This window comes from Dermacentor albipictus, chromosome 4, assembly GCF_038994185.2.
Source record: "Dermacentor albipictus isolate Rhodes 1998 colony chromosome 4, USDA_Dalb.pri_finalv2, whole genome shotgun sequence".
Classification (NCBI taxonomy): domain Eukaryota; kingdom Metazoa; phylum Arthropoda; class Arachnida; order Ixodida; family Ixodidae; genus Dermacentor; species Dermacentor albipictus.
The window spans coordinates 46,167,493-46,192,247 of record NC_091824.1 but is presented as its reverse complement, the minus strand read 5'-3'; the positions used below and the strand labels follow the sequence as shown (position 1 = coordinate 46,192,247).

Sequence of the window (24,755 nt, the reverse complement as noted above, 5' to 3'; positions counted from 1 at the left end):
GTACATGTTGTAGCCGACGTGCAAATGTGATGGCGCCTCCAATATGGCGTTGTGTTTGACGTTGTTGTCGAAAGCTTTTTCAAGGACCCAACCAAGGATGGCTTCTGTGTCGAGTTGAGGGCCTTGATAAGGACCTATGATTTGGTGATATAGCTGAAGCATAATGTTTTGCGTAGATAGCTGTGGGCAGAAGCCAAATCGTCCGGGGGTAGTTACGCTTGTATAAGTGTGCAGTAAGCCTTTGAAGATTAGTGTGTTCCATGACTTTCACCCGACATGGCGTGAGGGCGATGGGGCGCATATTGTCTAAATGCAGCAGTTTGCTCGGTTTAGAAATTAGTACAATTTCGGCACACTTCCAGGATGACGTTAAGAATCGGATTCCCATACCGCATTCACGTGATGCAGGAGGGCCGCGAGGGAGGCGTCATCCGTGCAGGTGTAGTTGGGGATTAAGGTGTGAACCACTGCCTGCAGCTCCGCAAAGGTAACGGGGGCATCCATCTCAACGTTGTTCTGGTCTTTGTAGGGCAGTTGCTGTTGAAATGGTTGAGTACCAATGTACTTGACGGTTAAGTTCCGCAATAATTGATTACCGGAGCCCGGGGCCAGAAGTAGTAGTTTCGGTTGATTCAGCTGTTGTGCACTTTTATAGGTGCGATCGTCGAGGAGATTTTGGATGGTATTCCAGGTATTATGGAGGGTAGGTTGCCGTCGCATACTGTCGCATACAGTATGTCATTGCTGCTTGATGAGCAGATGCACATAGTGCTCGATATGCCGGTTGAGTACCGCGATGCGTTTTCAGAGCTGGTGGTTGAGTTTCTGATTCTGCTATCGCCTTTGAAGTCCATCGAGGGCCTCTTACACATGCAGGAGACGATTTTCTAGTTGGGCTAGGCCAGCCTCTTCAGAGACAGTATTGATCGTTTTCTGGACGTCCTCCAACAAACCGGCTATCCAGACCTCAATAGTGGGATTAGGGCCGTCCGGCAGGGTGCGCTGCGTGCGCCATGTCCTATGGCATCCCAGTCCATGAGACCAAGCGGCCGTCTAACCCGTCTATTCGGACCGGCCGTGATCTAAGTCTAGAGGCAAAGTGGTCACTGCCCAGAGTATGTCCGGTATCCTACCAATCTGCCGCAGGAATACGCTTGGTGAGGGTTAGATCCAGCGTGGTATCTCTGGACGTACTGTTGACAGTGTGCGGGTGGTGGGCAGGATCAGTGAGGGCGGCGTATCAGAGTTGCTTGATGTCTGCGCAGAGCTTGCGGCCTTTGCGTCTCTCGCAGGGGTATCTCCGAGCAACTGCGTGGGCATTAACGTCTCCCTCGAAAACGATGGAAGAGCGGGCAAAATGATCCACTACCTGCAGAAGGCGGTAGAAGCGATGTGATTGGGACTGCTGTACATAACGAGGATAAATAGACTGGAGGAGTTCTTGCGCTGAGGCGGGATAATTTTGAGGAAAAAACGCGGAGGGCTGTGCGGAAAGGGGTCGTGCAGTATCACCGTAATGTTGCTTTAGACGAGTGTGGTGAGAGATGTCTGATGATTGGTAGTGTGGGCGTGGAAGTGGTAGGCCGCATAACTGGTGAGTTTTGCCGTCGTCGTGCGACCTTGAAGGCGGATGACATCGGGTGGGACCTGTGACAAAGGTATCGGTAGACGCTGTCTTAGGACTCCTCGTTTCCGTGAGTATCCGCGGCAGTTCCTCGGCCAAATGCCGTACATAGCATGTTCAGAGGCCAAGGTATCGTCCATGCATGAGTGCGACTTCTTCAATATGACTACTTTGGACGTGTCAGACCGTTCCTCAACGTCTGTCATACGTCGTTTTAGTTTCATTGTAGAAGTTAGGATATTGTGGGCGAGCTCTGAATGTTGGTGGTCATGAGCTGCTTTGAGCATTTGAGTCGCAGTGGCAATGGGCTAGGCTATAGCCCCTTGCAAACAATCTTCAACAGTTGCACGGACTGCACTTGCTGACTGGGTGGAAGTAGTGGTGTCCACGGAGCCATCGCGTTCTGGAGCACGGCGCTTAGGCAAATGAAGAGGGAGATCATTGTTAGGTATCGGGTGTACTGTTCTAGTACACTCTTAGCAGCTGCTGACAGAACGTGTTCTCGCGCCTAAGGACCGATATTTTGGAGCAAAGAGCCTTAAGTTCCTGCATGACTAGTTGCAGTGATGAATTGTCTGCGGACGAAGTCGACGGCTGGGGTGGGGGTTCGGCGAGGCGAGGGGTGTGTGTGTGTAGAGACGTTAGAGGGAGAGGACACGGCTGTTCAGCTTACCTGGGAGGGTTCCGTGGAAGCTTGTTCCGATGTGGTGTTGCATCTTGATGGAGTTGTGCGCGGTTTCGGGAGCTGATCCTCCAACGAGCTCTGGAAGCGAATGCAGAAACCACTTCGTGATGACGTAGAGGGATCTCCCAAGCGCTGCTCAGGCGAGAAGGGAGGGTTGACTGCTTGTGCCGTGGTGCGATGTAGAGTTTCTGCTTGGCACCACTGTACGAAGAGCGGAGGGGTAATGTAGCACCAGGCACAGACCTTGACGCCAATCAGGTGACCGAGGCCACAAAGGGAACATTATAGCTGGTAGGCGTGGTCGGTTTGAGGGTCTTCTTGGTAGCATGTGACACACGGGCTGCGGCGTGGGGCCGAGCAAACGTCGGCGCGATGTTGGACTGACCCGCGGAGTGTGCAGAATTAGGCTTTGCTCTCGTGGGTATAAGATTTTTAGTCGGCGCCTCGGTAGTGGTCTTAAAACGGGACTTGTCCGTCGAAAACAATGAGCACCGAGTTGGTCTTTCCAATCCCACGAGATTGCAGTATAGAAGAGTTACGTTGGTAATTGGGCTGGTCGTGATGGCTTTATGAGCGTCGTATGGTGGGATCTTGGGGATGGCCCCTTTAGTTGTGTCGTTCGGGGAGGTAGTGCAGGCTGCGGCAGGGTAGTTCTTGCCTCCGATCTGAAGGGATGTGATCGTTCCCTAGTACTCAGCATTGTGCATTTTAAAGGGGCAGGCCAAGGCAATATTACATGCAGATTCGGTCCTATAGGTATCATAATGAAAACTTAGAACGCTAAAAACACAAAGGACGTAAAAGAAGAAACACACACACACAGCGCGTGTAGTGTGTGTTTCTTCTCCTATATCCTTTGCCTTTTTAGCGCTCTACATTTTTATGAGAATGCATTACCAAATAGCGCACCTGTCCATCCTTTTCCACTGTATTCCTATTGGTATCCTCTGCGGTATCGGTAGGAGTGAGGCCTGTAGCAGCAAGAATGGGGTGACGGATTTACGCTTCCCCTATTATGGCGGCATTAGAGTCGACTTGCAGGCGAAGGTGGACTTTAACGTCTGTAGGTATTCTGGGCGATTTTGAAGCACGGGAGCGATGGGAGAGTCGCAGTAGGCCGTGCTGCGACTGCGTGGTAGCGACATGTGCCGGCTGAGTGGATTGGTGCTGGCGTTGCTTGTGCTAGTGGCAAAGAGACCATCCGAATTCGGTGGGGGCGGGGGGGGGCGGTCAATCTCTGTCCCTTCGACTTCAACGACATCCATGACGATAAGGCTAGGTTCGAACAACAAAAATAAATAACGGTCGCATCTGAGATGCACGGTCGCTAAGCGAGCCGATAGCTCGTCGTTAGGGTTAGCGAGGCGGCGGCATGGCCTCGTAAGAAAATCGCCGAGAAAGCTACTTCCTTTGCGTCAAAACGACGAGAGTGACCTCTACGGAGAGCTGATATCTTCGCGGAGTCGATTCAAATGGTGTTTGGGTTCTAGAAGTCAGAATTTTGCCAGGAAGGTTGAAGAAAGACGGAGCCTATTAGAGGTGCTCCACTGCTCGCACCTTCGTCCGTGGACTGGGATGAAGCTTTCCTTTACGAGGACAGAGTTTTTCAACAAAAACGAGGAAAAGCTCTGCCCTAATACCCTGGGGACAAAGTCGGTCTTCCATTCTAAGAACACGACAAGGCGTCTTGTCAGAACATCTTGACTTGTCTGCTCGCTGCTCTTCGGCGAAGTCGTCGGTGCCTATTGTACCTGATAAGAGTCGTCATCCTGTTGATGTTGCGGCGGCAGTTGATTACACTAAAAACAGTTGCACTCCTCTTTGGGGCGTATATCTGCCACACAACAATAATCGTCATGTGTCCCGCTTGCATTTCCTTTCTTAAAAACGCTGCGCTTGATATTTTCCTGTCCAGAATGCTCTGTCCGGCTCATAACGAGCATGCCATTCGTGAATTCAAAATACCGGACGGGGGCATACCTTTCTGGCGTTTAAACAGAGATGCTGCTTAAGCTGGTAGTTACGCCGGCGGACGTGCACCGTTAAACCTCGCCGAGCGATGACGTCATCCCGCGCGCCGGCATCACCTCACAGTAGCTTCCTCGCCGCGCCGTACGGAAGCCGCTCATGTGCAGATGCGGATGTTCTCCGTGACGTCACCACGGAGCATAAAAGCAGCTCCGCTCGGCTGCCGCGTCGGCATAGCAGCCGGTTCTCCGACGAAGCGAGATTTGGGGCGAGAAAAGAAAAGCGTCGCTCCCTAAAAAAGGAAGCGCGGTGCGAAAGCCACCTCACCGCTACTCGAGAGCCGATGCGACGACTTCGGTCCACTCCCGAATATCACGCAGATGAAGCGGCGGCGAATCGTCAGCGAGTTGCAGAAGATTCAGAGTTGGGAGCTCACGTTACCGAGTAAAAGCGTGCGTGCAACTAGACGCCTCGACAAAACGATCCGCGCCTGCGGGTCACGGAGAAGTTCCAGCGGCAAGTTCGGAAATCCATGCGAGGTGTCGACGGACGCAGAAAACTTGGCTGAGTCACCAAGCATCAACATAGCCAAACCAAGAATAACCTAGGTGGGGTAACCCGCTTCGCTGTTCGCCAAGTCTTCGTTGCACTAGTGCAAAGCTATTCCAAACTTTTTTAGAGTTTAGGAGCGCGGGAGAGGCATCCGGCATCAGTACTTTCGTCCGGACTTATATATTACGGTAATGTGGAAGTCTTGAAGTCGGAGGCTACAGCATGCAAGGCGCCCTTAACTGTCCTTTAACTTGGCTCTCAATACAGTGCCTTGTGGTCCACTGAGCACTTTGAACGGCGTGCCACGCGGGTAAGGACAAAATATAGTGTTAGCGAGATTATGGCAAGGCATTCATATTACGTGGGGCAGTAATTGAATTCCGCTTCTGACTGCAAGCGGCTTGCGCAAATTGTAATGCTTTCAAGTCAGTGTTTCCTCTTAGGAACAACAGCGATGAGGCATGCACTGCTTGTGTCGATTCGATTTCGGTATCGGCGTCTTCATTGACGTGGGTGAGTACTCGTGGCGACTGCAGGAACTGCCTTGACTTTAAGTTCTTCCCGCTTAAACTAGACGTGGTATTCATAGAGAAGAGTCAGAGACGCGACAATGCTAGAAATGTTCTTGGGAAAGTATTTAGAGTAGGCATACAGACCAAGAACCATATTGGCACATGTATTTATTTATCCTTTTCTCTTGGACTGCACTTCAGAAACTCGAAATGACCGTCGTCGAAGTTCTTTAACTATATGAGTGGCAAAGGCCACCTGCATATTGCCGCGACGCCGTCTGTGCCCAACCATGTTGACGATGAAGACGAAGACCTCGTGGGTGCAAGCGAGGCGCTACAGAGGAAGCCTGGACTGAGCGCTTGCTCTAATTCTCTCAATTAAATACCATTCTCCGCTCTTTTCTCCAGTGAGCCGTGACACTGGTGGACGTGCTGGGTATCGAATCATCACCTAATGATAGAGAAGACTCCTGCGAGTAACCCTGCATCCAAGCCTTCGAGGCATCATAAACGCGTCGAGACACCTGTGCACCGCGCAAGCCGCCGCCTGAAAGGTATGTGCCCGGAATTCTGCCTTTTCCAAGGAACTTTGTCAGCGACCTCTCCCACTCAGGAAATGGCGCTTGCAAGTCCAACACAGGTAATTGTTCAAAACGATCTAGTCCCCACTAGCTTCCACGGTGACACGTATGAAGACGCCGAAGACTGGCTGGACAAGTACGAACGCGTAGCTAAGGTCAATCAGTGGCGTCCGGACAAGAAGCTTGCCAATCATTACTGCGCTCTTGAAGGTAGCGCAAGGACGTGGTTCCAAAATCGCCACGCACATTTGACAACGTGGGACGAATTTCGTCGTCGGCTACTTGACACCTTCGGAAGCACTGATCGCCGAGATAATGCACAACGCCTTCTCGAGTTGCGCATTCACAAGCCCAACGAAAGTGTTTAGATGTTTGCCGAGGGCACGTCTCGTTCGTTTCCAGCGCGGATCCCAACATGCCTGATTCGTAGAAGCTGATCTATCTCATGCGCGGCGTCAAAGAACATCTATTCGCTTGTGTCATGCGTAATCCGCCTACAACAGTGGAAGAGTTCATTAAGGAAGCCACAGCAATCGATCAGGCGCTACAGCAGTGTTGCCGGCAATACGAAAGCCTGACTAACGATGCACCTGCAGGAGCCGCACTACTGACAGTCACAGCCGAGACGTCGCTGCGTGAACTAATAAGAGACATTGTGCGCGAGGAGACTGCGAAGCAAACTGCGACACCGAAGGAGTTCACTGTTGCTTCGGTCACTTAACTTGTCCGCCAAGAAATCCGACAAACATTTGCATCACCTGAGCCACTCCCTGAACCGTGTCCTTAGCCACGCTTCGAGCCACGCCCATACAGCTACGCCGACGCCGTTGGTCGCCCGCGATCTAACGTGCCAGTACAGCAGTACCACCAGCGGCCACCTATTGCTGCATGGATACAGAGGAAGCATTGCAGGCGACCCCAGCTTCGCAGGACCGACGTATGGCGCACCGCTGATCTCCGACCATTGTCTTTTCAATGTGGCGAACCAGGGCACATTTATCGTTTTTGCCCTCATCGCCAGGGTTGCATCCAGGAAATGTCACCTGCCGCTGCACGACAGTTTCCAGAGAGACATCGACGCTTCGACGACAGTGTCACTCGGGAACAAGGCAGCTCAGCTAATCTCCGGTCACGCTCGCCATCTCCGTTGCATTATTCTTCGCCGAACCGTCGCAGTTTTGCCGATGTGCTGAGAGGCCGCTCTCCAAGCCCACGGCGGGGAAACTGAAATCGGTGACCTCCGGGGGGGAAAGTTGCAAGTCGTGAAACCGCCGAAAGTCCCCCAAAGTTACAGAAAAACGAGTAGAGCAACCCGGAGGTCAACGAATTTGTGAGTGCCGACCTACTCTTAAGGATTGATGGGCACGACGGGACAGCTTTAGTTGATACTGGCGCAGACTTTTCGATAATGAGTTCGCACTTGGCAGACCGGCTTAAGAAAGTCAAAATGCAATGGACGGGCCCTTATATTCGAAATGCCGGGGGCGAGATAATGACACCTAGAGGAAAATGTACTGCACGACTCCAGATAGGAAATACAGCTTTTGTCGCCACTTTTATGCTTTTAAAAGAGTCTTGCAGATCACTCATCCTTGGAATGGACTTTGTTCGAGAGTACGCCGCCGTGGTTAACATACGGCACAGCGAGGTAACCTTGTCAACTAGTCCAGAGACGAGCCACGACGAAGAGCATCAACGTACATCGTTACGTGTCGCCGACGACGGACGTCTGCATACCACCACTATCGTGCAGTCTTGTCTCCGTTGGTTGCGGAGAACAGTTTAACAAGGATGGTGTAGCCGAACTAACTGCACTTCTGTTCCATCAATGTGTTGTCATCACTCGCGGTATTGTCAGCCTAATCGGTGGTCGCACAGAAGTACTTCTGAGAAATTTCACCAATGAACGCCGGCATATCAGTAAAGGCGCCGCTGTGGCATACATTGATGAAATTGACCGCATTCAACACTGCTTTGCTGTACAAAAGGAATCGACCACCGATGCGATACCACATGCACCCGTGGTCAACATTGACCCAGGTTTAGCGCCGCAACAGACGCAAAGTCTCAGGGAACTGCTTGACGATTTTAAGGGCTGCTTATCTACAACGTCCCGAGTGCGTCCAACATCACTGACGAAACACCGCATCATTACGGAGGCAACAGCAATACCCTTCCGACAGCATCCGTATCGCGTGGCTGAGAAAGAGCGTGAAGCAATACAGCAAAGTAAGAAAAAGCTAGAACATGATGTCATCCAGCCGTCAAAAAGCCCTTGGGCATCGCCCGTGGTACCCATTAAGAATAAGGATGGTAGCCTGCGGTTTTGTATCGATTATCGCAAGCTCAATCGGGTTAAAAAAACAAAGATGTGTATCCCTTACCACGCATCGATGATTCCCTCGACCCGCCGTGGTTGCTCAGTGGCTATGGTGTTGGGCTGCTGAGCATGAGGTCGCGGGATGGAATCCCGGCCACGGCGGCCGCATTTCGATGGGGGCGAAATGCGAAAGTACCCGTGTACTTAGATTTAGGTGCACGTTAAAGAACCCCAGGTGGTAGAAGTTTCTGGAGTCCTCCACTACGGCGTGCCTCATAATTAGAAAGTGGTTTTGACACGTAAAACCCCATAATTTAATTTTTCTTCAACGATTCCCTCGACAGGTTACAGCATGCACGGTGCTTCTCATCGATCGACTTAAAAAGTGGATACTGGCAAATAGAAGTCCATGAGCGGGATCGCGAAAAGACTGCCATTGTAACGTCTGATGGGCTCCATGAATGCAAAGTTCTCCCTTTTGGTTTGTGTTCAACCGCAGCCAGGTCTCAAAGACTAATGGACACTGTTCGCTCAGACCTTAAGTGGAAGACTTCGTTAGTCTACCTAGAAAATGCCATTGTCTATTCTGCCAGGTTTGATGAACATGTCAGACGGCTACGGCCGGTTCTTCAAGCCATACGGTCCGCTGGGCTTACCTTAAAACCTGAAAAGTGCCACTTTGACTATGAAGAACTATTGTTTTGGGGCCACGGAGTAAGTCACTCAAGTGTCAGACCTGATCCTGAGAAAATCGCAGCCGTCGCACAGTTTTCAAGGCCCACAGACAAAAAGGCATTAATAAAGGGAAAATCAGACATCCACCCGATCGTAGCAACTGCTACAAAGGAAACCCATACGGGTTAGTCGAAAGAAAAGCCTCAGAGTTGCTACGATCGGGTGGATGTCTGATTTTCCCTTTATTAACTTCTCTCCACCTTGCGGGTTTCCGCAGAAGTACTACGTCAAACAAAAAGGAAGTAAGAGGCTTCCTGGGCCTATGCGCATATTACAGGCGATTTATTGCGAGTTTTGCACGCATCGCCTCACTGTTCACCTGCTTAACCAGAGAAGATGTCACGTTTGTGTGGGGCTAGGAGCAGGAGGCGGCATTTAACGAGTTGCAGCACCGTTTACAAACTCCGCCTCTTCTTCCGCACTTTGACGTGGATGCGCCGACAATGATTCACACCGATGCCAGCAACGTATGTCTTGGCGCCGTCCTTATTCGGCGGCAAGACGGCACTGAGCAAGTGATCGCTTACGCGAGCAGAACATTGTCCCGTGCCGAGTGAAACTACTCAACCACAGAGAAGGAATGCTTGGCTGTACTATGGGCAGTTACCAAGTTCCGCCCGTGCATATACGGCCGCCTATTTTAAGTTATAAGTGACCACCATTCTCTCTGTTGGTTGGCCAACATGAAAGATTCATCTGCACGTTTAGCACGCTGGAGCCTACGGCTTCAAGAGTACGACATCACAATGGTCTACAAATCCGGAAGGCAGCACTTAGACGCTGACTGCCTTTTCAGATCTCCGATCGAGTCGTCAGGCGGAAACGATGACGAATCCGGAGGCTTTTTAGGAGTTGTTGATGCTGCCACCATCTCTCAACAATGGCAAGAGGACCAGGAGCTTGCATCACCAATTGATTTCTTAGAAGGCCGCACCACAAACAAGCCCAGATTATTCTGAAGACACCTGTCATCATTTTGCCTACGCAACAGCGTTCTTTTTAGGAGAAACTTCTCTTCAACAGGGAAGAGATATCTACTAGTCGTCCCTAGAACTCTCCGCAATGAAATTTTGCAGGCCTGTCACGATGAAGCTACCTCAGGTAACTTAGCCTACGCAAGAACATTAGCACGGATCAAAGAGAAGTATTACTGGCAACGGCTCGCAGCACAGGTGAAGCACTACGTTCGAACGTGCCTTGACTGTCAGCGACGAATTGAGCCACCTACGAAACCTTCCGGACTATTACATCCCGTTCCAGTGCCGGAAACACCATTTGCACAAATTGGCATGGACCTTTTGGGCCCATTCCGAATATCTGCTGCCGGAAATAAGTGGATTATAGTCGCGACAGCTTACCTCACACGATATGCTGAAAACTAGGCACTTCCTAGCAGCACAGTAGGCGAGGCCGCACAGTTCTTCATCGAAAACGTGGTCCTGAGGCACGGTGCTCCAGCGGTCATCGTAACCGACAGGGGAACCGGGTTCGCGGCTGAACTTTTGCGAACTGTACTCACCCTTAGTGGCACGGCACACAGAAGGACGACAGCCTATCACCCGCAAAGCAATGGACTTATGGAGCGCCTCAACAAGACTCTCGCAGACATGCTGCGTATGTATGTCGATGTTGAACACAAGACTTGGGACCAAATATTACCCTAAGTAACAATTATTTATAATACGGCTCGTCAAGAAACAACAAGAATGACACCATTCAGTCTCCTCCACGGTTGAGAAGTGACTACAATGCTGGAGGCTATGCTTCCTCATGATTCCAGCGATTCCGAGACTGACGCCGCAGATTTTACAGAGCGCGCCGAAGAAGCAACACAGCTCGCGCGCGTTCGCATAGCTAGCCAGCAAGACTGTGATGCCCGACGTTACAATCAACACCATCGATACGTCGTCTACCAGCCCGGCCAGAGTCTGGGTTTGGGCTCCAGTACGCCGCCGAGGCATCGTGGAGAAACTTCTGCGCCGATACTTCGGACCGTACAAATTTCTACGACGCCTTAGCGATGCCAACTATGAAGTCGTTCCTGACAGCCCATCCTGCTCGAGGCGCCGTCAGGACCTGCCTGAGACTGTGCATGTGGTGCACATGAAACCTTATTTTTCTGAGTGACGTGGACACACTTTGGTTTGCTGGACACCGGATGCTACCCGCCGAGCATCGGGACGATGCTCCTTTTGGAGGGGGGCAAATGCCGCGACCCCATCTGTGCCCAACCATGTTGACGATGAAGACGACGACCTCGGGTGTGCAAGCAAGGCGCTACAGAAGAAGCCTGGACTGAGCGCTTGCCCTAATTCTCTCAATTAAATACCGCTCTCCGCTCTTGTCTCCAGTAGGCCGTGGCAATATTGTGCAGTTCTTTCCCCACAATCGCCCTGATGGTCTCTCGGCATTCCTTGGAGACCGGTGTCTGAATTTGGCACTACGACGGGATTATTTGGTGGGAATAATGCATAGTGCGCAATTGCAGAGTATTCCCAATTGTGGTTGACTCTGTCAAAAACTCAGCTACGGTCATTGGCGGGTTTCGGATCCGTTTTCTCCTCGGACATTTACATCAGGCACGCCGCAAAAGATGGCTGATGTTTTCGCTGAAGATTGCGACGGTCTCCTTGGGCAGCTGCACTCTGGCTTCCAGTAGTAGTTCGTCCCTCTATTTTTGACCTACGCACAAAACCCTTTCCAGTACGTCGCTTTCAAACAGTTCCCAGGCTGTTGGTGTATCCTGCCGGTTGGCAAACGAAGTCTCAGCGGTGTCCTTCGAGGAGAAGAGTGCATGGCGCAGCTTCTCAGAGTTCCGGGTGTTAAAGCTTGAAACCCTTTCGAAGGCTGTAAGCCAGCTTTCTGCGTTGTCGTATGAAGCTCAACAGAATATACACGGCTCCCTGGGTTTTTGTGTTACGACGACTGCAGGCAATGCTCCATCTGTCATGGTGGTAGTTGACTTGGCTATGAACTTCTCGGTCGTTTAGCGTATAATCACAATATCCCAGGGCAAAGTGTTTAGCCTGCGGCTAGTTCGATTTTAGGTAGTGATGGGTGCGTACGCTTTATGCTTTCCACTAGGCATACGGTTAGACGAAAAGCACCTCCATGAGATGTCACGTTCTAGTGGCGGCAAAGAACGTAGTAGCGAAACTGTAAATTATGAAAACTAACTGCTTAATGGGCAAGCCTGTCCTTACAAGAGCCAGTGAAACTCGAAGCGCAACAATAGTCGGCGATCGTCGAATTGGGATCTGTGTGTCAAGCGCATCGGCTTTTTTTGCAAGACTAGTCGAAGCTTCCACGATAACCACTGAGGACCATGTTTCTTCCAGAAAGTAGTCGAAATTCGGGTCGCGAACCTATTCTGATTGCACAGTGCTCTGCAACAACATATACAACAGATGGAATGAACAATACCATTCGAGTAAGTTCCAAATCCTAAAGGCGCGTGTTGCATTGAGCGATAACTTTGAGTTGCTAGCGTGTGAAAAGTCGTCCACCAGAAAAGGGTAAATAAGTACACCTGTCATTGTAGCACACACGCAGATGCGCTCAACTGCGCCATACGGAGCCACGGCGGGAGTAGAACGCCCCTGCTCTGCTCCCGTTTCCTTGCGCGCGTGAGATCAAGCCACCAGCCTTACCGGCTCACTCGGACAATTTCACTCGCACCTACAGCGTAACATGCGTGGCAACGATCTTGCAGCACTTGGAGTTTATACGGAACATCTCGGCGGCGCCGACGCCGATGCCAACGACGGCGGTGGAAATTCGCGTGAAGTGTTCATATAATTTCCACCGCAATGAAACACACATGTATCGGGACTTTGTCCTATTGGTTAAATACCCCTGACATTGGATACAATGTGGGGCTGCTTGTTCGACCTTGCCTCTCGAAGCATTATTATTATTCATTTCTTTACTTTCTAATGAAGAAGAAAGCTCTAGCATCGCTCCTGCACCTTGTCAGGTGAAGTGGAAGGGGATTGACGCGTCAGGGCTGCAGCTCACGCTTGCGCTTACCTGGGCCTCAACGACTGCTCTGGGGCTCCGCGCTCTACCCTACGTCACTGTGCTTACGGATACCTGCAGTCAATAAACGCTGCAGAATTTGGGGGAGGTACGCGGGTCCCATCCAGCTCGTCATGGAACTACGCAGCCGCACTCTTCTCGCCACCACTGCCGCCACCACGCTTGCGAAGGCCTGTGAGCGACCTACTCGTAATTAATTAACTGGTCCAGGCCCCTGCAGCGCAGTTCGTCAGCGTGAACCAATTGCGTTCAGAGGCACTACCAACACTGACGTCAACAACTGGATTTCGTCCTACGAATAGGTGGGCGGTCAGAAAAAACAGGATGGGCTGACCATGCTCACCAACCTTAACTTTTATCTAGCACATGTCGCTACACGACGGACAGAGTCTGCAGGCTAATCGGTCACGTGATGTGACATCATGGCCCGCCGCGGTCCGGTCCGGCGCAGAGCACATCCACACGGCGGTCCGCCATAGCAGACGGCAGAGCAGACCAACCAGCTACACTAACGCTTTTTGGCGTTATCATTGTAATCATTCCGGCTGGAGTCCCACAAAGCCGGGAACGGCTCAACGAGGGAAACAAAATAAAAAACCTCGTAAATCGAAGAGTATATGGTGTTTAAATAATATATCTGCTGCACGCACGTGTAGGCAGACGGTGGACATGAAACAACTGGCTTTTTCTGAGCGGAAATCAAATTGCATTTGGCTGAAGACATTCTGTTGCCGGACAACAATCGTTAGCTACGCCAGAATCACTGCGGTTTGCATGCAGTCCGCCACTAAAACTGAAGCGAGAAAAGCCTCGGTGATTTGTTGAACTGCGATGGCCGCGGTCATGCGTGGGCTAACGGCGGTCCGCACGAACTGGTGACATCCTATCACGTGATGCTCGGACCACGGTCCGAAAGAGCAATTTGGTCCATCGTGTGGTTCGGCCTTAAACAGTGGATCCGTAACACGAGGCATCCTTTACGACATAGACCAAATTTAACAAAACCTGTGCGAAGTTATCGGCCAACTTGCCTTGCGAAAGCTTCGTGCCGGGCAATACTTCGGTCAATGAGAGCAACAACCAGCCGAGATCTTCTTGAGCTATATTGAGGACGGTATCAATCTCTGGAGAGAGAGAAAGAATAAACATTTTTATTGGGTGAATGCAGCTTTCGAGAAGCGTCTTAATCCCAGAATTCCTTGAGCTCGGGCCGCATCCTGGGCCCTCGCAATCAGCCGTTGCTGATCCTCGAGGCCGGAGCTGACCAAGGCTCTCTCCCAAAGCTCGTTAGTGGGGTAAGGGTTCGGAGGATTTAATGGTGCCGCTCTGCCGCCCCCTACTGTGTGCCTGAGGGACCCGGGCTCTGCGCAGAAGCGGCATTGCGGAGAAGGAAGGAAGGAAGGAAGGAAGGAAGGAAGGAAGGAAGGAAGGAAGGAAGGAAGGAAGGAAGGAAGGAAAAAGTGGAGAAGAAAAGGTAGGGAGGTTAACCAGTTTAGCTTAACCGTTTTGCTACCCTACGCATGGGAGAGGGATGTGGGAGATTAAAGATGGGGAAGAGGGAGAGGGAGAGAGAGCACATAGCACAGCACACACACATCGTTCGTTGGAGTCCATCAATCTGGCATGGTACGTGACATCACTCTCACAGCCGCTTGTCCACTGGCATTGCGGAGAGAATTGTGTAGGCTCTATGAGGTAATTTCTGGTTGGGTGGGGGACTGTATTACCCTTGAGCTCGGAGGAATCGCTCCTGCTCTCTAGGTAGTGACTTGAGTGGGGGTGCATATGTTCTGCGGGTTAGCTTGTAGCGTTGTGTGATGTCTTGGTACGAGACTAGAGGGTGCATGCGCTCGGGTTCAGATTCCTCGGCGTCGACTCGGTGGGTCAGATCTCAAGCCACGTGGTTAGCGACTTCGTTGCCCGGAATGCCTTGATGAGCTGGCCCCCAGATGATCATGACTGATCTCGTTGGCGGTTTTCGATTGATGATCCGGGGCGTAGTGTTATAAATTCTGCCGCTAGCAATGTTGCGGCACGCCTGTTGAGAGTCGGTCACTGTCACTTCAACCTGTGTTTGGGAAAGCGCGAGGGCTATGGCCGCTTCCTCGGCTTGGATCATCGTAATCTCAGCTGAGATGGCCCAGAGCTTGTGCTTGTCCTACCTCGCCATCTACGTTCCAGCGTTCTTCAACAGCTTCACGACGTACCCACTGCTGGTCGCGTAGGTGTCTCGCGTACATGCGCGCGCACCCAGCGCCGGTTATTATGGCATAGCATATACCGCTCTGTGCGCCGCTACGTCGCTGGTTGTGAGCGCTGCCAACGCAGCGAGCACCCTTTAGCGCTGCCTGTTGGCCAGCTATAACCGATTGATATCCCTGCAGAGCCATTGTTCCGTGTTGGTCTTGAACTTCTAGGCCCTTTGGCTACTTCCATTTCGAGAAATAAATTGGTTGAGGTGGCGACAGATTACGCCACACGTTTCTCAATCACCTGGGCATTGCATGAAGCTCTTTACCGACGCCGCTGACTCTCTACTCCCCAACGTAACTCTACATAATGGCACCCCCTCGGCAGCTCCTCATCGATCGCGGCAGTTGCTTCCTCTCACCAATGGTAGATGACCTTCTTCGTGCCTGAGCCACTGAACACGGCTCACCACCGCTTATCATATACAGACGAATGGACTGGCCGAGCGCCTGAACTGAACGCTAGCTGAGATGCAGGCTATGTATGTTTCTCCTGATCACCGGGACTGGGACAGCACGTTACCATTTGTTGCGTTCACGTACAGTTCGACACGGCATGACAACACTGGATATTTCCCGTTTTATTTACTGTTTGGCCGAAATCATGCATTAGCATTCGAGGCTCTCCTTCCCGGGGCTCCTCACTTGCCTAATGAATACGCCAGCGACGTCGTGGGTCGAACCCGTGCAGCTCGCCAACTTGCCCACGACCTACTCTGCGCCTCGCAAGACTCCCAAAAGTCCTCGTATGACAGCCGACACAGAAGAGTGCACTAAATGGCTGGTCCTCTGGTCCTCCTATGGTCGACATGCCACCGCGTTCGCCTATAAATGAAGCTTCTCCCACGTCACACCGGGCCCTAGAAGGTGCTGCGTCAACTCCGTGACGTAAATTACCAGATTATGCCACTGGGCCTTCTTCGTCAACCTCGTCGCTACCAATTGATGTTGTTCACGTTTCCCGGCTGAAGCTCTATTGCTCTTCTAGCTTTTCACCTTGGTAGCAAGCGTCAGGTCGGCGCTTCTGTCACCGGAGGATGATGTTACGAAGCGATTGATAGATGAATGAACGCCAACTTGCTACAGCGATGAAGACGACGATGAGGATGGTTGCACGTGCGCTGCACGAGATATCTTCTCTTCCCCTAGCTTTCTTTGTAAATGCATCCTTATCCTGCATCTCACCTCCGTCACAATATTGCCGCTAGGTGTCACGAACCAGCGCTGAGAAAGAAGTTGGGACTGCAACGCGCTCTCGGCAAGAGGCGGGCGCTGAAGATAAAGAAGTAGAGGCTGAGGACGCCGGCTTGAGATTTTTCACGCCATCTTGTACAACTGTATGCCTCGCTGACACCAGGTACATCTTCAATTGTCTTTTCGTGACAAAACTGGTGGAGGTGCGGGGTATGGTTCATCCGATGTTATAAACCCCTCCTGGTAGCAGGAGTACCAGTCCTATACTAATGAACACACCTGTTCACCGGGCCAGAAGTAGAATCTGAAGATTGCCTCTGGAGCTTTACCATCTATCGCCAAGCCACAACATCGATGCCCCCACGGACTGCTATGGAAGGAACGTTGACGTCTCTACCGACCATTATGCAAGGTTCGGCCACAATGGCAACGCAGTACCTGCTGCGGAATCTCCGAGTGCCGAAAGCGTTCCACGGGGATATCTTCGAGGATGTAGAAGACTGGTTAGCTCAGTTTGAGTGCATTGCCGAGATAAACGAATGGAGCGACGCGGCGAAGTTGAGAAACGTTTACTTCAGCTTGAAGGACGGTGCTCACACGTGGTACGAGAACCGAGAAGGGCTGATCAAATCGTGGCTCGAGTTCAGCCGTGCCTTGCTCAAGACCTACACCAATGATGACCGCCGCTAACGAGCCAAATGCGCTCGAATCCCGCATTCATCTGCCGAATGAGAGCGTGACGTCGTACGTCAAGGATATGACGCGCCTCGTCCGTCGGGTGGACCCGACCATGTCAGAGGAAAAGAATCTGCGCCATCTAATGCGGGGAGGTAAAGAATAGCTATTTACTGGCCTTGTTCAAAGCACGACGAAGACCGTGGCTGAATTCTTCACCGAAGCCATCACGATGGAAAAGATGTTACACCAGCGCTTAGCTTGCTATGAAAGGCAATTGAACCGTACTTCACCTTCGGACCAGCGCTCAGTTCCGTATGACAGGCACGCGAACGAACGCTGCTTCACTGACGGACTAGATTGCCTCTGGAAACGTGGACGTTCTCCGAGACCTTATTCGCTCTGTGGTGCATGATGAGCTTGAACGCTCAGCTGCCCGCTTCAGCCCACGCTAGGTTCCATTTCTGCCCTCATGAGAAATCAAGTTCAGCAAGTGATCAAAGGTCCCGTTGCAATGAGCAATGCGCCGCCTGTGACAGCACAGTTGCTGCGGCCGTCGTAAGCGGAAGTTTTGGGGCGAGTCCCTGTCCCCTTTAAGACCCATTTCGTCCCCGCCACGTCTTATGCCGCCTCATACGCGCCGCCGCTCCTATCAGTGCAACCGGTCCTACATAAGGAGGATTGGCGCCCACTCGAAAGGAAATATGGCGTTTGGCATACCCCGGACAGAAGGCTTCTGTACTATCTCTGTGGAGATGCCGGTCACCTATACCGGGAGTGCCCATACCGCCGCCTCGGACTGCAAGGTTTTGCCGCGGATTCACCAAGGCCAAGATATGGCGAAAGGCCTAGGGCGATTGAAGAATACCTGAGCCAGCAGAACATGTCCTTGTTCCTGCGGCGGCAGTCGCGCTCGCCGTCCTCGAGGCGATCTTCCCCAGCTCCTAGAGGCCCTCCTATAGCAGCACAGGAACGATCGCCAAGCCCTCGCCGCGAAAACTAAGTGAAGCGACCTTTGGGGGCCAGGTCTCTGATAATCGCCCTTCCGAAGACCTCCCATCGACACGAGCACGGTCTATTCTGCACGATTCAAAGACGACAGCAGCCGAACTCCGCGACAGACTCGCTACACATACCTGTTGTGCTGGACAGCCGCCAGATTAGTGTGTTATTGGACACGGGTGCCGACTACCTAATCTTGTGCGGAAAACTAGCGACGGAACATAGACAAGTTATCGCGCCTTGGTCTGGAACGCAAATTGGTACTGCTGGCGGGCATATCGTAACACCGTTGGGCATTGTTAGATACGGGATCGTTTCCTGAGCCTGCTTCGAGTTCACCAGACCACATCGAATCGCACCACAGCTAATTAAGGAGCGCAGAAGCACGGATACCACATTCCTGAGGCGCGGCACGTGCAAACAAGTTGGCGGCCCCCACCTCGTGTGCCGCAGATGGAGCTATTCACTGCTTGACTCTTCCCGAAAGTGAAGCGAGAGCCTGGCACTGTTGCAGGTAAAGTGGGTCCCGAAGCAAGACGGCTGTAATGCACCGTGAAAGCCTGGCAGCGTCACCCCCATCCGCGTATCGTGACGGCGCATTGCAAGTCAGCAAGGCAAGACCGCAAGGAGAAGTAAGCCCTCGGACAATTGGGGACCACGCAGCGACCCTCTCCGCCGGGTGTGACACCATCGCACGGGCGCCTACCATTGGCCGAAAATGGCGTCATCTGAGCGGGCTCGCCCATTGGCCGAACGTGACGTGTCTTCGAGACACCGAAGGGCTTAAAAAACACAGACCGAGGGCATTCCTTGATTTCATCTCTTTCGAGCTTCTTGCGACGGGCCGCAGCGTCCGAGTTGCTGCCGGCCCGTAATGACTTCTACGACTGTCGATTTCTCGGTCGTCTCACTGCAAATAATGTAGATAAACCTCCCAAGTTTTCATCCCAAAGTCCTCCTCAACTCTTACAGCATGTGCACAGTCAGCGTAAAAATTCGTGGGTCTACGTTTCCAGCCAGCTGCCTTATACTCCGCGATTGTTCTCGCTACCTAATCTTGGACGTCGACTTTCTGCGAAAGTATGGTGCGATTATAGACCTCCGGGAGCACGCAATGACTTTTTCGACAGAAAGAGCAGCGAACAGCCGCGACAATTGCCGACGTAACGCGCTTCAGGTTTACGTCGGCAGTGAAACATTACCACCACGCGCAAGTGTCCTGGTAGCGGTCGTATGTGACGATTTGGGTGACTGCCAAGCTGTTGCAGAGGGCAATTTCTCTCTTATGCTTACTCGTGGTGTATGTGCAGCCCGCAGTCGCATTATGCTTCTAGGTGGACGTTCTGCGCTCCTCGTGATGAATTTCATTTAGGAACATCACCACCCATTTCGTCGTAGTACTATCGCTTTCGCTGAGCCCATAGCAGACGTTGCTTAATGCTTTCCGTCCAAGACAAAGGACAACCCAGATCAGACATTCAGCAATATCCACATCAATTTAGACCTTTCGGCGAAAAAGCAGATAGGCGTGGCGTGAGTTGCTACTTCCGTTCAAGGAGTGCTTCGCATCTTCTTCTAAGGTACGCCAGGCGCTCATCACGAGACACCGAATAATCACGTATGACGATTATCGTCCCATACGACAACTGCCTTATCACGTATTGGCAAAATAGCGCAACGTGATTAATGCACAAGTGAAAGAAATGATTGACGATGACGTCATACAACCATCCCAAAGCCCTTGGTCGTCGCCGGTGGTCTTCGTCAAAAAGAAAGACGGAACGCTTCTCTTCTGAGTTGACTATAGAAAGTTGGATAACGTCACAAAAAAATTGCCAGAGGCTTAGCTTGGCTAAGCCTAGTGGATTGCGAAAGCAATGTTCTGTTCAGGTTGTAGAGTTCCATACTGCTCATCGAGCGTGTAGATGCAGTCTCGTCGCCATTTAAAGCATCCATAAGGCTTGCTCTCGAACGATCAGGTGTCGCCAAAGTCGCGTCATCATTGAGAGCATGCATGACACTTGAAGATGCACCCAGATCAAGAGATGTTGAACGCATTCGCCTGGCTGCATAATATGCACGCCGTTTAGCTAAACGTTGTTCCCGCTCTTCATCCCTTTCTTCCGCATGCCGCCGCTTCTTAGCTGCAGCACATCGTTGCAGCTTCACCTTATACACATCACCCGACATACCGTGGAGGATTCGCTGGGACGACTGCGACGAGCCGAGTTGGGGGGCCGCGTTTTCACAGCTGGCATGACGGATGGATGGATGGATGTTATGAGCGTCCCCTTTGGAACGGGGCGGTGGCTTGCGCCACCAAGCTCTTGCTACTATGCTGCCTAATATCCTACCTAGGTTAACCCATGAGAAAAAAAAAACACACACTATGAACTACCACGTCCAAATTTTCTGATACCCTATTGCGAACTGTGCTTTTGTACGTCTCCGTCCTTTGTCGTTTCCCTACTTTTCTTCCACCAATCCTCCAATCGCCTCTTACTGATGTCTATTGCGGACCTGTTTGCTTTACCACTGCTCCCGCTGAACCCAAGGGCTTCAAGGAGGCCAGTGGTGCCTAAATCGACCGCTGGATAGATGTCTTCACATTCTAATAAAATATGCTCCGTCGTTTCCCTAGCTTTACCGCAGCAAGCACATGCTTCTTCTTCCTTCTTATATCTCGCTTTATACGTGCGTGTTCTAAGGCATCCCGATCTCGCTTCGAAAAGTAATGAGCTTCCCTTTGAGTTATCATAAATGGTTTCTTTCCTAATTTCGTTTTTCCCCTTAAGTAGTTACTCATGGCCGGTTTCTTTTCCATTGCCGCCACCCATGAGATTAATTCAGCCTCTCTGACTTTCCGCTTGACCTTCTTTGTTGCTGTGTTGCCCACCCCACAGGCCGCATACTTGCTGGTAAGCTTCCTAGTTCTTTTCCTCCACTGTGAATCAATGTTTTGCCTGTACAGATACCTGAACACTCTCCCAGCCCATTTACTTTCCTCCATATTCCTCAGCCGTTCTTCATACTCAATTTTACTGCGAGCTTCCCTCACTTCAAAACTAGTCCAGCCCATATCCCCTTGCACAGCTTCATTTGTAGTCTTCCCGTGAGCGCCCAATGCGAGGCGACCCACTGACCTTTGGTTCCCGTCGAGTCCTGATTGTACCCCTGATTTAAAGCAAACAACCGCATTTGCAAAAGTAAGTCCTGGAACCATTACCCCTTTCCACATACCTCGGAGGACCTCGTACCTATTGTATCCCCATAGCGCTCTGTGCTTCATTATGGCTGCATTTCTCTTCCCCTTGACTGTTATGGTTTTTTCCTGTGTTTCCATATATCCGTTGCCTTCGTTTATCCATATACCAAGGTATTTATATTCTGTTACCCGAGGTATTTCTTGGCCCTGTATCTCCACTGTCTGTTCACTGTTTTCATTAAATACAATAACACCTGATTTTCTAACACTAAATTTCAAACCTAAATTAAATTGTTGGCGGCAGCGGCGCGCAGCTGCAGTATGGAGGATTCGCTGGGACGATCGCGACGAGCCGAGTTGGGGCCCCGCTTTTCCACAGCTGGTATGACGTCACACATAGGTCACGCTAAAGGTCAATGGTGGATTCTCCGGGACGACGGCCAAGAGCGGAAACCTCGAGCAGTATTGCTTTCGCAATAAAAGACCTTTATCCGGTTCCGCGGATCGATGATTCGTTAGATCGACTGTGGCATACCGGGTATTTTTCATTGATAGGTATGAAGAGTGGATATTGGCAAATCGAAGTTCGCGAACGAGATCGCGAAATGACTGCCTTTGTTACCCCGCATGGACTGTGCTAATTTAAAGTACTTCCATTCGGCCTGTGTTCTGCACCGGCCACATTCCAGAGGATGATGGACACTGTTCTGACGGGTCTGAAGTGGCACAGTTATTTAGTATACTTAGATGACATCGTCGTGTTTGCGGCGACCTTCGAAGAACATCTGAAGCGTTTAGAGGCGGTACTTCGGGCGCTCCGCTCCGCTAACCTCGCACTAAAGCCAGAAAAGTGTCACTTCGGTTACGAAGAGCTGAAGTTTCTCGGGCATGTCGTGAATACAGACGGCGTCCTGCCTGACCGAGACAAAACATCTGCTGTTGCTACTTTTCAGACTCCTCGTGACAAGAAAGCAGTTCGCCGCTTTCTCGGTCTGTGTGCGTAATATCGTCGCTTGATCGCTAATTTCTCCCGGATCACCGAACCACTCATACGCTTCACGCGAGAAGACACACACTTCGTTTGGACGGATGAGCAGGACGCAGCTTTCACCAAGTTACGGCAGCGCCTGCGGGAATCACCCGTCCTCACTCACTTGGACGAGGACGCTGACACCGAGGTGCATACCGACACAAGCAACATCGGTCTTGGCGCTGTACTTGTTCAACACCAGGAAGGCGTTGAGCGAGTGATCGATTACGCCATTCGCACCCTTTCACGCGCCGAAATCAACTACTCGACCTCCGAGAAGGAGTGTCTAGCGGTTGTGTGGGCCATCATGATATTTCAGTCTTATCCATACGGTCACCCTTTCAAGGTGGTGAGAGACCACCATTCCTTGTGTTGGTTAGCCAACCAACGAGACCCGTCCGGACGACTTGCTCGATGGAGTCTCCGTCTGCAGGCGTTTGATGTTACATTTGGAAGATCATAAGCACTGCAACATTTTTCCTGTTTAAGCTTAGAAGCCTCCATCGGCGTCTGGTTCACTGAACTTTGTCATTTCTACATTCACCCTTGTTCTACGTAGGAAACCTTGGTACGAAGATGTCGTAAGGCACATTAAATTTCCGGCCAACGACACAAAAACACTGCCTGCCACTTGAACGTAGCAACGACCAGTTAATGTCGTCTAGCCCATCGCAGTGATAGTCGCAATGCATGCGCCTTTGAGTACACTAGGGTCGAGGATTGGGCGAGTTGAGGCGCGATAACGTAAAGCTATTCCAAACTTTTCTGTTCCAATTGCGCAATCAGCCCTCCGCGATTGGTCAAAAAATTTTTGGACCACACCTATGTCGCCTGTCTGTCACGCGACGTCACGAGAACCGCAACAGCTCCCCATCTAATATGACGGTACACACTGATTATGCATGAGTTGACCGAACGAAAGAATAACATTAATTTGTGATCCGACGCCTTTTCGTCATTAAACCTCGGCTATGGGTGAAAAGATTCAGGGCTGCACTTACTTCACCTGCATGTCACGTGACATCACAAAAGCACGAAAACTCATCGCGTCAAAGTGACGTGTACGCGTTAAAGATGCAATAATGTGCCGAACAAAGCTGAATGTTTTTCTGAATAGCCGCAGGCTGCCCGTTCCGAAAGGAATAAGTGATGGCTGTCGCCAATCGCTCAGGCGCTGGCTACTCGCACCTGCCGGAAAGCATGAGTTTATTTGCGCACAAGAAAGTCTTTCCCGTGGCCATGTAATGCTGTCTACCGCTTTCGGCACCTCTACGACCTCACTATGCCAACTTTTCTTTGCTGAGGATCCATTCTAGCAGCATTCACTACCTTCCGTTGCATGCCACCGTGGTTTTCGACCAGCCACCTCAAGCTAAGAAAAGCGAAAGCGGACTATTCGCAGACGCCAGCACAACCCTCTTCGTCCGGTTGTCGATTTTGTGTACTTTCTCGGCCCCATCAAATCCCTCTCCACTTGAGCGGGCTTCTCGCCTCTTGTCAGCCAATTAGATAAGACAAGCCACTCAGTGCAGGCAATGTTATTCGTTTTTAAAGCAAACAAAAGTGACCTCCTATAAATGAAGTCAGCGTTTGATTGGCTTCCTTAGACGACCCTGCGGGTAATCGCCCAATGCTTGCATCGGCGGTAACGCAAATTTGACGCCAGCAGTTTGGAATAAAAACATATCGGAGTAGTTTAACGTTATATGGCCCTTAGTATTGCATTGTAGGTAGGGTACAGCGCAACATGGAAAGGAAGGAACAAGCCGAGACGGCGAGATGAAAGAACAGCGCGCTGACTTCCAACTGGTTTATTGGCAAGTTGCACGAAATATATAGCTACAAGAAAGCGTATTGCTTAAAGCGTAAGCGCACTAATTTCTTGCAGCTATATATTTCGTGCAACTTTGCAATAAGCCGGTTGGAAGTCAGCGCTCTCTCCATTCATCTGGCCAGCTCGGCTTGCTTCTTCCTTTCAATGTTGCGCTGTACCAGATTTAGAAAGCCCTCGAGTAAGCGTCATTTATGGAACCTCAGGATAATTTACCGCTTCTTCTGCTGAATTCTACAACTAGGGACTACGACCGGCATTAGTTAGAGTGCAAAGACAAGACATGATGGTTGAGACTGTGAGCATAAGTTGACATGCCGACAAAGACATACGTGTTAATATAGAGGTCTTTATTGTTCTTCATATACTTTCCCTCTCCACCCCTCTTCGTAAAGTCCTTAAGTAAAAACAAATTCGACGCCATCAAAAATCTGCACGAGCCCATTGAAACTAGTTTCCCACGACTGTGTGGCTGTTTTAATCAACCAACTAAGATGTTTCACGTATTCGCCGACAGAAAGTGCACATGCTTGCTCGCGACAGCTAAAATAAAA

General features: G+C 51.1%; 1 protein-coding gene across 2 annotated transcripts in view; it reads right to left on the bottom strand.

Moving 5' to 3' along the window:
- Positions 1–24,755, bottom strand: part of LOC135895982 (uncharacterized) — a 131,622-nt gene that overhangs the window by 95,329 nt on the left and 11,538 nt on the right. The gene's annotated exons all lie outside the window — the stretch shown is intronic.